Source organism: Rhincodon typus, chromosome 19, assembly GCF_021869965.1.
Source record: "Rhincodon typus isolate 14 chromosome 19, sRhiTyp1.1, whole genome shotgun sequence".
NCBI classification, from domain to species: domain Eukaryota; kingdom Metazoa; phylum Chordata; class Chondrichthyes; order Orectolobiformes; family Rhincodontidae; genus Rhincodon; species Rhincodon typus.
In genome coordinates, this window is record NC_063350.1 from 36,466,174 (window position 1) to 36,480,771 (window position 14,598).

Consider the following 14,598-nt stretch of genomic DNA (forward strand, 5'->3'; position numbering starts at 1 on the left):
GTACAACAAGCAGCAACAATTTGAATATGATCTGATCTAACAGATCACTCACTTCTCTTTTGCAATCAATAGCTCAACTGGTGAAAAAAATTCTTGAATTCATGGTTTTTTTTTCCTTGAATGAATATATTTTGTCCATGCCCCAAACTTCACATTCCGATCATTTTGTTGTATGAAGATACACATTCAGATTTTGAAAGGTGGGGCACTGAAATCAGAGGATATATATGAGTGGATTTTGTAATCCAAATTTTTAAAATATTAATTTGTAAGAAGGTTATATTAAGAAGCATATTAATTAGTTTTGGTGAAAGTTGTCAAGTTGATTTGTTCTCTTGTTTCACAAATGAAGCTAGACCTGCACTGTTATTAGCAATTTACTTTTTTTATTTCAGATTTTTATAATAATCTGCTGGTAGATAATTGTCCACTATTATCTGCCTGGCTCCCTGTAAACTGATGCATTAGGCTGAGAAAAATTAACTCAATACAATATTTTACAGTTTTGAAAACCAGGCAAGGCTCATGTGTTTAGGAGCACAATCTCTTCCACAACCATGTCAACTCTCAGGGAATGGATTTTCTGCCTAATAATCCAGAGGTTTATGCTGATAATCCAAGGACATGAGATAAAATCCCACTATCATAGCAGGGATTTTAAATTCAGTTAATTAAATACATTTAGAATGAAAAGCTAAAATCAGTATTAGCGATTGTGAAACAACTGAATTGTTTTAAAACAGCCATCTATTACATTTTATAGCAATATCATATAAGGATGAAAATTTGTCATCCTTACCCAGCCTGCTATATGTAACTCTAGATCCACAGCAATTTAGTTGACTTAACAGTCCTCTGAGATATCCGGGAAGCTATGTGTTGCATCAGACCAATGCAAAAGACTTCAAAGATATTAAAAACAGTCAGATCATCTGGCATCATCATAGCACTGGACATGACAAAGTCACACTCAGTCAAAAGTACAAAGTCCTCTTTACTAACATCTGGAGACCTGTGGCAAGGCGTGGAGAGTTCTCCTATAGTCTAGTCAAACACCAGTCGGAAACAGTCATACTCACAGATTTACATCATTCAGCCAATATTTCAGACAACTCCCAAGCCATCTGTGTCCTACTAGCATAATAGGCCCACCACCTGGGACTCCTCAACATTGGTGAAGGCCATGAAATCCCATGACATCAGGTCAAATATGGGCACAAAAAGTTCTTGTTTGCTACCAGCAACAGCCATTTTTTAGCTGATAACTCAGTACTCTTCCTTGTTGAACAACATTGGAAAGGAATGCAGAGGGCAACAAGGGCACTGAATGTAGTCTGGGTAGGGAACATCATTAGCCACCAACCAAAGTGGATTGGTAGCACCACCATTGATCAAACTGGGCCAGTCGACAAAAGACAGCTGCCAGACCAGTCCTGTGGCAGGTCTACTGCTGGCTGGATGTGGTATGAGTGCAAAGTTTAGATTTGACTCATTGTTGGTGAGATTGCTTTGCTCTATATATATCATGCTATCACCACTGTAGAATGCAAAACTGGCCTGCACTGCATTTTGACCAGGTTGGCAACCCATTTTTTGGTGTGTCTGGTGCAGTTCCTGGCATGCTGCTCAGTTTCCTCATTGAACCAGGGTTGAGCCCCTAATTTGATAGTGATGTAGAATCATAATATGGTTACAGTATAGAAGTGGACCATTCGATCCATCGTGTCCATGTCAGCAATCTGCACAAGTTATCTAGCCTCTGAGTCAAGCAGATCCAGTACTGCTACTGAACTTGCATCTGTCCCAACTAAAAGGAAAAATAGCCATGTATATCCTGTCCAACCAATTATAATTACATCAATCAGCTTATTGTCATTCACAGTATTATCGAGAGGTACTCGTTCCAGCAGGAACATTTTACTCCAGTCCTCATTGTAGCCTTGGACTAAACATCAATAAAAGAAATGGATTCTAAAAATGCATATGGCATACTTGCCTTCATCAGTCAGGCATAGAGTATAAAAATTGGCAAGTCATGTTGCAGAGTGACTGCATTTGTCATCACGCACAATTGAATGAACATGGCATCAAGGAGCCCTCGTACAGGTGAAATCAATAAGAAATAGGGAGAAAACCTTCAACAGAGATACAAGACATGATGAAATCCGTGCATATGAATTGAATTCTAACATGATATCCTTGCTGATATTATTTTATAGAACACAAGAACATAAGAACTAGAAGCAGGAATAGGCAATTCAGTCCCTCAAGACTATTCCACCATTTGAAATAATCATGTTAGATCTCAGCTCAGCCTCAACTCCACTTTCTTGCCCACTGTCCATAACCCTTTAACCCATCACTAATACCTTATAAAGATGCAGCAACACTTCCCTCCTTTTATATTCTATTCCTTTAATCATAAGTGCCAAAATTCCATTTGCCTTCTTTATTACCTGCTGTACCTGCATACTAGTTTTCTGCAATTCATGTACAAGGAATAAATAATATTAAATAGTGAATAATGGTCTTTATTTTATGAGAAGTCTTCTTTGTAGACTTGTAAACAGAAAGCAATTTATAAATGTATCGAACAATACATTTTCTGTTACTACTAAAATACAAAATCCTTTGATTAGTCCCACATGCCTGGCAATTTTAATTCCTTCCAGTTAAAAGTTCAAATCTGTGAGAATCAAATTTCATGCATTAGATAATTGTCAATATGAACTAGGATAACTGAAGTTGTATGAAGTGGCTCAATAGGGATAAAACTATTAAGCTGGATGTGAATGAACTACCTGGTAGGACCTACCTAGTTGGGTGTGTGGCTCACTCATTCAGTGTCAGTGCTCATACACTCTCACTACTTCCTTCCCTCCTTCCCACACACACAAACACTTTCTTAGTACTCCCTCCTAGATATACCTATACACACTCTCACCCCTTCCCCTTACCACAAATATACACAGACATATTCTCTCATAATCATTATAAATATTTATGCTGATTGTAGGCAAATTCTCCTTTGGTGGAAAAGGGGCAACCTGTCTTATCGATCAGTACCAGTGTGCAACATCAGACAGAAATATAACGATGTCTGTTTACAAATATTTCTTCCTGTCAAGTGAGAACTGGAGAAAAGAAGCAATTTAAAAATGTATGTGAACAAATAACTTATAATACAAAGAAAATGTATTATTATAAATTAGGAAGTATTTACTTTCAAGTTTCACTATTGCATAGGCATACCAATCCTGTGCCCAAAACAGGAACCATATTTGAAGGGTGGTCAAAAAATAGGGTTAGATTATTATCCTGCTTTCACTCAACTCCATCTTTGAAAGTGGCTTCCTGAAAGGATTATAAAGTCAGTAAACTTAGTATTCGTGAAGGAGCCGAATAGTGTGATATTTGTTTCGCAGTGATTATGCATATGCATAGGTCCTAATAACATTTCAGCAATTGTACTGAATATTTGGTATCCAGAATTAGCTCCTAGCTAATCTGTTGCAGTCCAAATAAAACATTAACATATACATGGCAATGTGAAAAATTGCCTAGGTGTGTCGTGTGCACAAAGAAAAAGCACAAATCCACTCAAACTAATTACCAGCCATAGAGTATTTGCTTTGCAGTCTCCTCCTCAGCGATGCTCAGTTTGGTTTCTGGCAGGGCTACACAGCTCCTGACCTCATTACAGCCTTGGTCCAAACACGGACAAAAGAGCTGAATTCCAGAGGTGAGGTGAGAATGACTGTCCTTGACATCAAGTTAGTGTTTGACTGACTGTACCATCAAGAAACCTTAACAAAACTGGAGTTACTGGCAATCATGGGGAAAACTCTTTGCTGGTTCGTGTCATGTACAGGAAAATTATCGTAGTTATGAGAGGTCAATCATCTCAGTTCAAGGGTTCCAGTTCAGGAAGACCTCGGAGTAGTCCATTCATCTTCAGTTTCGTCATCAATGACTTTCCCTTCATTAGAGTCAGAAGGGGGGATGTTCACGAATGACTGCACAATGTTCAACATTTTTCGTAACTCGCCAGGTACTGAAGCAGTCCATATTCATGTGCAGCAAGATTTTGACAACAGCCAAATTTGGGCTGATAAAGGCCAAGTAACATCGCACCATGCACGTGCCAAGCAATGACCATCTCCCTATAGGAGAGAATTTAATCATCACCCCTTGATGTCCAATGAATTACCTTTGTTGAATCCCCAACTATCAATATCTTGAGGATTATCATTGACCAGAAACGAAACTGGACCGAGTCATATAAGTACTGCGGGTACAAAAACAGGTTAGAGGCGGGGAATTCTGTGGTGAGTAACTCATCTTGTGACTCCCTAATGCCTGTTCACCATTTACAAGGCACTAGTCAGGAATGTGATGGAATATTCCACAATTTGTCTACATGAGTGCAGCTCCAACAACAATCAAGGAGTTTGATGTCATTCAGGACAAAGCAGCCCGCTTGACAGACACCATACACACAACCTTCAATGTTCACTTCCTCCATTATCAACATATAGTGGGAGTAGTGTGTACCATCTACAAGATGCACTGCAGCAATTCACAAAGACTTCTTTGACAGTACTTTCCAAACTCCAACCTTCATACCGAGAAAGACAAGGGTAGCAGATAGAGGGAATAGCACCACTTGAAAACTGTAACACCCCTCCTTTAAGTCACTGTGTCAAAAATCTGGAACATTTTATGTAACAGCGGTGTGTGTATACCTACATCCTCTGGACTTCAGCGTTTCAAGAAGTTAGCTCATCAATGCCTTCTCAAGAGCAATTAGGGATGGGTTGGTCTAGCCAGCGACATTCTCATCTTGTGAACGAATTTTAAAAATACATTTGGCTTGTATTCCCCTAAGCTTAGAAAACCAGAGAAGGGGAAGATATTTATAATGATGACTGGAATCAATACGTTAGAGAAACTATTTCCTGTAGTCTGGAAATCCGGAACAAGAGGGTGTAATCCTATAATTGGAGCTACACCGTTTAACTTTGAAATCAGAAAATATTTTTTCATATAAAGTCTTTTGGATATCTGAATTTTCTTTTCCAAAAGTGCAGTACATGTAGGGTCACTTTAAAAGTGCAATCAATGTATTTTTGTTAGATCACTTTCCTTTGCACCTTTCCCACTTGCTTTCTCTCCGCTTCTCCAACAAGTCTAAAAGAATTTTCTCCTTTCCTTTCTCCAGTCTGAATCTGTAACTAAACTCAAAAATCAAGGTCTCCAGAAAAATTAATTTTGTGTAGCAGTGCTGGTTTCCTCTGGTAGCACCCTCACTCTTGAGTCAGAAAATTGTGGCTTAGGATTGACTCCAAAATTTGGAGCACATACATTTAGGCTGACACTTCACTGCGTACAGAGATGCCATCTTTCATATGAGACATTAAATTGAGCCACCGTTTGCTTTCTCCGGTCCGAAGATTCTGTTTTGAAGAGCTGGGGAGTTTTGTTCAGTGTCCTATCCAATACTTATCCCTTAATCAGCATCAGAATCAAGATTGCTGTATTATTTTTGTATGGCTGTTTGTGCAAAGCAATTTGGCTGCCGTGTTTCTGACATCACAACAGTGACTACACATCAGAAATACTTAATTGATTGTAAAATATTTTGGCATTTCTGGTAGTTGCAAAAAGTGTTACTTAAATGCATGGTCTGTTTTTAATTATTTCTAAATTTACAGCATGAACTAATGCATTTATTTTACAGATAGTAGACAATATAAATAAAGTGAATATTTTCAGTCATGTCTATTAGAGTTATGCATTACTTCTAGGTAGATGCCAAAGAAAAATGCAATTGCAAATGGTTTAATTAATGCAACATGTGAAATTCAATTCCTGAGTTACATTGCTTGGAAATAAATTATTCTGTTTTCAAAAAGGAATTAATGAATAGTGAATGGAATTTTATTTGGCCTGTAATTATTTCTGAAGATGTTTATGATTTTAAATACTTGGGTTTTGGAAGGAAATTGGAGCAGATTAAACAGCAACCTAGGACATACAATACCAACGGAAAGTACTGGAGAAACTCAGTATTTCAGCATCTGTGAAGATTGTAAAAGTTAACACTTTGAGACCACTATGACTCATTTTCAGAAGAAATCACATTGGATGTAAAACGTTAACTATTTCTCTCTCCATAAAATCTTCCAGATTTGCTGTGTTTTTTCAGCACTTTGTTTTTATTTCAGGTATCCAACATCTGGTGTACTTTGCTTTTGTTTTAACAAATGACATGACACTTACATCAATGCCTTGGACTCAAAAGCTGAGCATTGGCAGCAGTTCAAAATAAATAAATACAAAAATAAATTGTCCAGTCATAATATTATGATTTCTTAATCACAACAGATCCAAAAAACACTCTATTTTACAACTAAGTTATCTTAAGAATTAAAATAAATTTTATTAGGACAACCTGTGATTTAGCTGTTGTTATAAATTCCACATGTCCACACATTTGTTACAAAACAAAAACAATGACAGTGCAAAATTGTTAAATGAATAATTTTGACACAATTTTATTTATTTAATCACTGTTGTGTCATCTATTTGACAAGAATTTAACAATGATTTACGAGCCGAAATATTTGTAAATTTTTATACAGTATAAATGCTCAAATATTATAGGTAAAGTTTCACTTTTTGTTTGTGTGTACGCATTTCAGGGATGACCCATGTCTCTGATTCATATACTTCTTGTATGTTGCATTAAAACGTATATAGTTCTGTAACAGCCAGCCTGTTGAGAAGATATGGTGAAAGCAGGTCTCCTTTGATTACATGTATGCAGAGATTTATAAACATGGGTTCTGGGGTAGAAATTGGAATGATCAAAATGCTCCTGTTATTCTTGCATCTGCATTTCTTGTGCCTTAGGCAATAGCTGTACTGTTACATTTGAATCCATGCAACTTAGTCCTCTTTGCACAAAATGAAAACGGCACCATTATTTGAACATATTATCTTAGGCAGGCCTGCAAGGACACTACAATTACATGGTGTAATTTGAGCTCTCTACCAGCTGATTATTGCATACTGGTTAACAGTCTAACAACTCTAATGTGAAGCCAAATCCTAAAAGATGTGGTATTTTAACATTTTTAAGCACAAATTAATTATAATCTCCCAAACTGTCTAGGTATGCAAATGAAAATAATTCAAATAATAGATATTTTCTAATCAACCTGTTATTACACATCTCTAGAGCAGATGGGACTTGAACTAGAGCCTCTCAGTCCAGAGGTAGGGACACTATGCCATTTCTCAAGAACCCCATTCAATGTGACTGAGATTAGAAAAATGGATCCATAGCGCCATCTGCCTCTAAAGTGCACTCATAACATAATTTGACATACTGTTTAGTGTAATGCCGCACTGATGCTCTGGTTGCTGTTTTGACACAAAATAATTTTTATGATGACTCACCGTAAAAACTGCTTTTGACACGCCATACAAAATATTCTCTTGCATTGTGAATCACCTTGAGATGCTTATTCCAAAAAGCATTAGTTTTGCAATTTAATATAACTGTATCCTGGGAGTTCAACATACTCCAACTTTAAAAGGTCAGCAAATAGTTGACTGTGCAGCAGTAACATAGGATATGCTTAGATATTCTCACTTGCTCAAGTGAGAAAAATTAAAAAACAGTGACAGTTGGTGATCCTTTTGACAGGCAAAGCACAGCTATGCAGTTTAACTAAGTGTATGACCAAAGTAACAGACCTTTTGCACATTTGTTCATAGCTATCATTCACTACATGATCAAAGAAAAGGATAAGTGATCCATTCAACAAAGGAAACCAATATTCACATTCTGCTGAGTTAGTTTCTGTTCTGGAACTAAGTTGTTCCAATATGCTGAACAGAACCTTCCAGTCCTCCTTCCAGTTTTATTACAAGAGCTGCATGTCATTCTCCGAACATCTACCTCTCGCCATCACTCACCTACTAGTCTTTCTTCGGAATGCCACCACCATGATATGGAGCATAGCATGGATTTTTTTTTTGACACCATATGTGGAAACAGGCCTAAAAGCACAAAAGGACTAGTTGAGTTCTCTTAAGGTTAACGTGCAGGTTCAGTTGGTAGTTAGAAGTCATTTGCAATGTTAGCATTTATTTCAACAGGGCTATAATACTACGGCAGAGATGTACTGCTGAGGCTATATAAGGAACTGGCCAGACTATGTTTGGAATATTGAGAGTGGTTTTGGGCCCCATATCAAAGGAAGGATGTGCTGATGCTGGAGGGCGTCCAAAGGAGGTTTACAAGAATGATTCTTGGTATTAAGGGATTGTCATAGGAGGAGCTGTTGAGAACTCTGGGTCTGTATTTGATAGAGTTTAGAAGGATAAGGGAGGATTACATTGAAACATATAGAATACTGGGAGACCAAGGCAGGGTGGATATGAGAAGATATTTCCAGTAGTAGGAGAGACTAGGACCCAAGGCACAACCTCAAAGTGAAGAGACAATCTTTTAGAACTGAGATATCTCTCAAGATGATAATGTTTATCAAAGTCACGGTGCGTAACTTAACATATCTTCCTTAATTTCTCGTTTGGAATATTTGCATTTTACCACTCAACCTCATCTTGAATCTCAAGGACCCCATTCCTCAGTATCCCATGTATCTCAGTCTCAGTGCTGCCCTGGTCTGGTGCAAAGTTTAAAAAAAAGCCATCGATCGCTGAAAAATAACTAAGCTTCATTAGCAGATTGAATCCCTGTTGAATTTCTGCAATCAATGGCAGAAAAACACTCCTGGTTCAGCTGTGTAACCTCATATGCCTCATGTGGGAAGAAGAGCACATACCACAGATTTCAGCAATGCTATGATTATGGTCATACAAGCAAGACTATGTTCAATTGCATTAACTGCAGAGGAGTCTCCTTGATTTCTGCCACACCAAAGATCATTTCAAGGACACTCCCAACCACTTCATCCTAGAGGTTAAATGAACTTTCTTAGAGTTACAGTGTGATTTTCATTGAGGGGCACCAGAGACATAATCTTCACTCCTCAGCAAATTCAAGATAAATACAAGGAACAGTGCCAAAGTCATTACAGAAGTCTTTAACTCTGTCAACCACATAAGGTTAAGAAGTATCCTTCTTAAATTTGCCTGCCATTAGGAATTTGTCATAATCCTGTGCCTGTTCCACAATTACATACAAGACATGATCCTCATGAGCAGAACCACAACATACCATATTGCTGTGAACATGCGGGTCAAACATGGCTGTGTCATTGCCCCAGTTCTCTTCTCCATTCCCCTTACTGCAATACTGCAAATCACCTTCACAAATTATCCACATGAAATAATCTACAGAACAGACAGGAAACTGTTCCTGCTTTCATTCCAAAATGAAAACCAGTGCAACCTCAATCATACAGCTTCAATATGCAGATACTGTGTGTGCTGTCACTCGGAAACAACTCCAGATCTTTGTTGATTCTATCTCCAAAGTATATGAAAATGTGGGCCTTTCGTTCGCACCTGAAAAGTCCTTTTCCAACCAACTTAGCAAAATACCCACCACAAATGTGCCAGATCAGCCTTCAGCCAAGTAAAGAAAGGAGCATTTAAGGGCCAGGATCTCAAAACCAAGACTAAGGTTGTGGTTTACAGGCCGGCAATGATCCCTGCACTAATATACTTTCCAAACTTGGACAAACTACAACCGGCACTTCAAAGCAGAGTGACACTTTTGCAAGATATTCCAAACTCAATGTAAGCAGCATCCTCACCTTGGCCAATTTATCCAGCATTGAGGTGCTCTTCTCTCAAAATGAGCTCTGTTAGGCAGGACAACCTGACACCAGTCATGGCATGAAGCCAGCAGAAATGTTTTAGGGATGTTCATAAAGCATTCTTGAAGATGTTAAACATACCAGTTGACTCATGGGAGCCCCTGACTTATGACTGGAACAGACTCATTCTGGAATGCACTGAACACATTGGGAGACTCTTGTATCAGGAACATGCAGAGACAAAGTCGTGACATCAGAGAGAGCGCACAAAACTCAAAACAACCCAACTATCTAATCCTTTAAGAACCACTTATCCATACATGGCAAAGACTGCAGTTGGACTCATAAATCATCTCAGAATTCATTCAACCAAATTAGAAGTCATCCTTGATCTTCAAAGATTGCCTAAGGAGAGAAGCATATTTATTATGACATTACATCTACTGCACCGAGAAAGGATCCCTGTGGAATCGTCAGATCTTCCAGCTAGGAGTTTATGGCCTTCTTGTGATATCCTGGAGGAAAGAAGAAAAGGATATGATTTAGTGATAGTACTTTGTCAACTTTGATTATACGCATATGAATCACTCGATTAGTATTGTTGATGCTTTATAGTCCTCTGAGGGAGAACTTTTTTGCGGTCTGGAAGATTGATATTTTCACTCTGTTCAGATGAACTGCTAATATGTTCACATCCAATATTCAGGTGCTCGAGATGCTGCGACACTCCAATATCCACTTCAGTTCTTAAAGCTACTATGATTTCCAATGGTGCTGCACCAGACCTGGTCCTCTTGCTGGCATTTTATAATCTCTTCTGCTAAGTGGGGCCAGGTATGAAAGAGCTAAATGATTCTGAGGATGGTGCAGATTGAACAGATATAGCGCATATGGTGAAGTCGGAAATCCGGCAAGTTTATTAGAGTTCTTGTGAGTATTCACTTTCTTAGTAAAAGAAGCCAAAAACCTTTATGGAACAAGGTTATATGTCACCTCATTACTTGCAATGGGAACGGATGGAAGTGAATGAGGTTCGTGGAGCAGTTACTGATAGGATGGGAGGAGTTGAGTTTGAAGGGAATGAGGATAAGAGATGCTGCAGCAGATCACTCAGATTTATGCTGATGCAAGTAAAATGGGAATGAAGAGTGATGTGAATAGAATAGAATGGTATCATTGCATTGTCACTGTATTAGTAATCGTGCAGCACAGGCAACTTGTCCGAGTGACACGAGCTCAAATCTTACTATGCTGTTAGTGGAAGTAATAAAATCTGGAGTAGAATGGCAAAACGGGGTTACTATGTTTCAAAATTTTGGTGCCGATAAGTGGGCTGCTAACATTTCCTGACAAGTCAATTCATAGAACACATTTGTGGCACAAAATGATGGTCACAATCCTCCTGCTGACTTTCATAGCATCATAAATATCTACAATACAGAAAAAGGCCCTTCAATCCATCAAGTCTGCACTGTTTGAAAACAAGCACTTAACATTCTAATCCCTATTGGACCAAATTAACATCATGAGCCCACCACCTGTCCAATTCCCAGCACTTTTACTCAGGTATTCTTGTAGGTTCTTGCAGCTTGAATGGACAAGAGTGAGGGCTGCAGCGTAGATGAGAAGTCTTGGTAGAGGAGGCTATTCAGGAAGCAGAGTTGACAAAAATATAGAGGACAGTTTATTCAAGATGCCATTGAGTCTATTCCATGGAGAGTGTGACTGAGGTGAGACCTTAGACTAGAATATCACATGTAATTAAGTCATGTAACTGTCTTAAAAGTACAGGGGCTGTATGGTGTGAAATCTGTGCCATAATACATGTCCTTTGTTTCCTTTAAAAACACCCTTTTTCTCCTGATGTACAAATATGCTTACATATATACTGACTTGATACATTAAAGCCTACTTTTTGGGACATGATGACAACCTAGATCTGGACATAACCAGATATAGCCTAGCTTGCCCACAGTCCACTAATTGTCATTGCAGATGAATGGGTATAATTTGTCGTGGATGTGTGGCTGTTGTCAGGCATACATTCAGTATCCAGATCATCATCCTGTGTGGCAGTAGTGATAGTAAGTAGTTTGGATTTGTTATCAATTTCTTCATAGGACTTGACCATTGCTTATTACAGTATAAAACTTGCCTCAAGTTGGATATAACAATACAGTATCTTTCCCTGAACCCAAATGTTTGAGAGAAAATCTGGGACATGTGCTTTGCTTGTTCAAGTTGGGATCACCACCTACATGCTATGAGTCATGCTCTTCTACCATTTTCTTCTTTCATTCCCACACTTATTACATACGTGTGGTTGGGCTGTGAATGTGTGGGAAGGAAGACATGTGTGAACATTGCCCAACCACACAAGAGCTGCTCGTGAGGGTAAACTATTATCTAAAAGTGTAGCATGAAGGTTCAACATAGCTATGTGACAAGTTACTTTGCACTTATTGATCATGGATTTTACAGTATAAACGGTGCATTCTCTGAGACTATTCAACTGAGGCCAGTGAGACAAGAGAATACGCTAAATGCCCCACTTGCTGCACATCTTGGAAGGGTGCGTTAAAGGACTGCAAGCCATTAGCAGACATGATCTTTGAAGAAGAGTCACAGAAGTTTTGCTCAGGAACGCAGAGTTTTTACACACACTATTTCTCCATGCTGTTTGGAGTCGATCAAGAACTATATAATCTCAAATAAGGCATGTATTATTGGAATGAGGGTAGTAAAGAATCCTGTAACCGAGAACTCACTAATTGAGAACTACCTTCAACATTAAACATACTGAATATGGCAGTCAGTGAGTGACAACCATTGCACTAGTGGTATCTTTAATTTTTCCACATAAATTTGTGGAATTGCCAAACACCAGAACATAAAAGAAATCAAAATTGCATTAGATCAAAAGGACAGTTATAAAGTTGCCAAAAAAGTAGTAAGCCTGAAAATTGGGATGATCTTGGAATTCTGCAAATATTAAATGAAAGATCAAGATAGGGAAAATAGAATGAGTAAACTAACAAGAAACATATCTACAGATTGTTAAAGTTGAAGGTATGTAAAAAGGAAAGGAACAGATAAGCAAAAACAAGTATAGATCGATTACAGCAAAGTCAGGAAAATTTATAATTAGTAATAAGGAAATTGCAGGGAAACTAATAAATACTTTCTCTACTTTCACTAAAGAAAATATTAAAAGATCCCAGAAATAATGGAGAATGTAAAATGAGAAACAACAAGATATTTAATATTAGTGAAAAAAAGTGCTAGGGAAATCGAAGGGACTTAATGTGAATAAATCCTTTGGTCCTGATTATCTATATCTCTGAATATGAAAGAGGTGGGTGTGGAGATAAATTTGTCAGTGGTTATCTGTCAAAACTCTAAAGCAAATGTGAGGAGGATACAAAGGGAATTAACAGAGGGTAAGTGAGTTGGCAAAGATTTGGCAGATGGAATATAATGTGGAAAGATGAGGTAGTCTACTTTGGTAAGAGAAACTGAAATTCAGAATAATTCTTAAGAGGGAGAGTTGAAACAAGCTTGGATGTCTTTGTTCGTTAATTGCTGAAAGACTAATACTATTTCCTTATTTTCCATTATCATATTACCATTTTCTCTAGTGAACCAACATTAGTTTTAGTTACATTTTTCCCTACTTAAATAGTAGGTGTTTCTACGAGTATTTGCTTTATATTACTAGCCAGCTTTCTCTTATACCCTACTTCCAGCCTCTATTTTTTTTGTTTCAATCCTTCTTAATTTGCTCTTTGCCACATGAATTAAAACCACTTATCTCACACAAATCTTCGAGCTATGCATTCATTTCTCTTATGGTTCAGGTAACAATCGAGCTTAATACTACCTTTGAGACCCTGCATTTCAATTTAGCCCCAGTTACTCATAATCCCTTTACAGAACCTTTATTCCTAGCACTGTGTTTGTTGCTGATACCCACACAGATCATGATAATTGGATCATCACCCTCCCACGGCACGTTCCTTTTCAGCCTAGAACAAATTTTCCAAAAAAGTCCTGTGAATTCACACTCTTGGTAATAGAGAACTTAGTCTATTGTCCCGATTACATGGTTACCTTTTCATTTCAATGCTGCACTAGGCATTAACTTGGGCACCAGAAAATTGCAACATACAGGCATAACATCTGTTAGAAACTTAGGGGTTATGCACAGAACTCCCGTACAAACCTGGAGCACAGCAAATCCAAAATAATCAAAGACAATGAAATATTAACTTTCATGGAAAGCATACAAAGCAGGTAATGTTCCAGTTGTAGAGCGCTCTGGTTAGACTACATCTGGAGTGCTACATTAATTTTTTGTAAAACGTACCTCAGGAAGGATGGACTGCAACACACATTTACCAGAATAATAGGAGGGGCTAGGACGGTTGTATAGATTGCGCTTATACTCCATTGAATATAGAACATTTAAAGGGTAATCTAATTGAGGTATTTCAAGATTGTTAGACATCGGTCATATAGGGTACACTGAGAAAAACTAATTTTCTCTGCTGCAGAAGACCAGAACAAAGGGGCATAACTTAAATTTCAGTATTGGGTCAGAGATGGGAGGAATAGCTGTTTTTAAAAAACACAACAGGTTTTTAAATTGCTCCAATAAGCAGCTGCTGAGGAATGGTCAATTCAAAATGTCAAGACCAAGTGATTAATTTTAATCATCAAAGCGGTTCACAACCCAACTGGGTAAATCAGTCATGATCTATGAATTGTGTCACAAGCTCAGTTGGCTGAATAGCTTACTCCT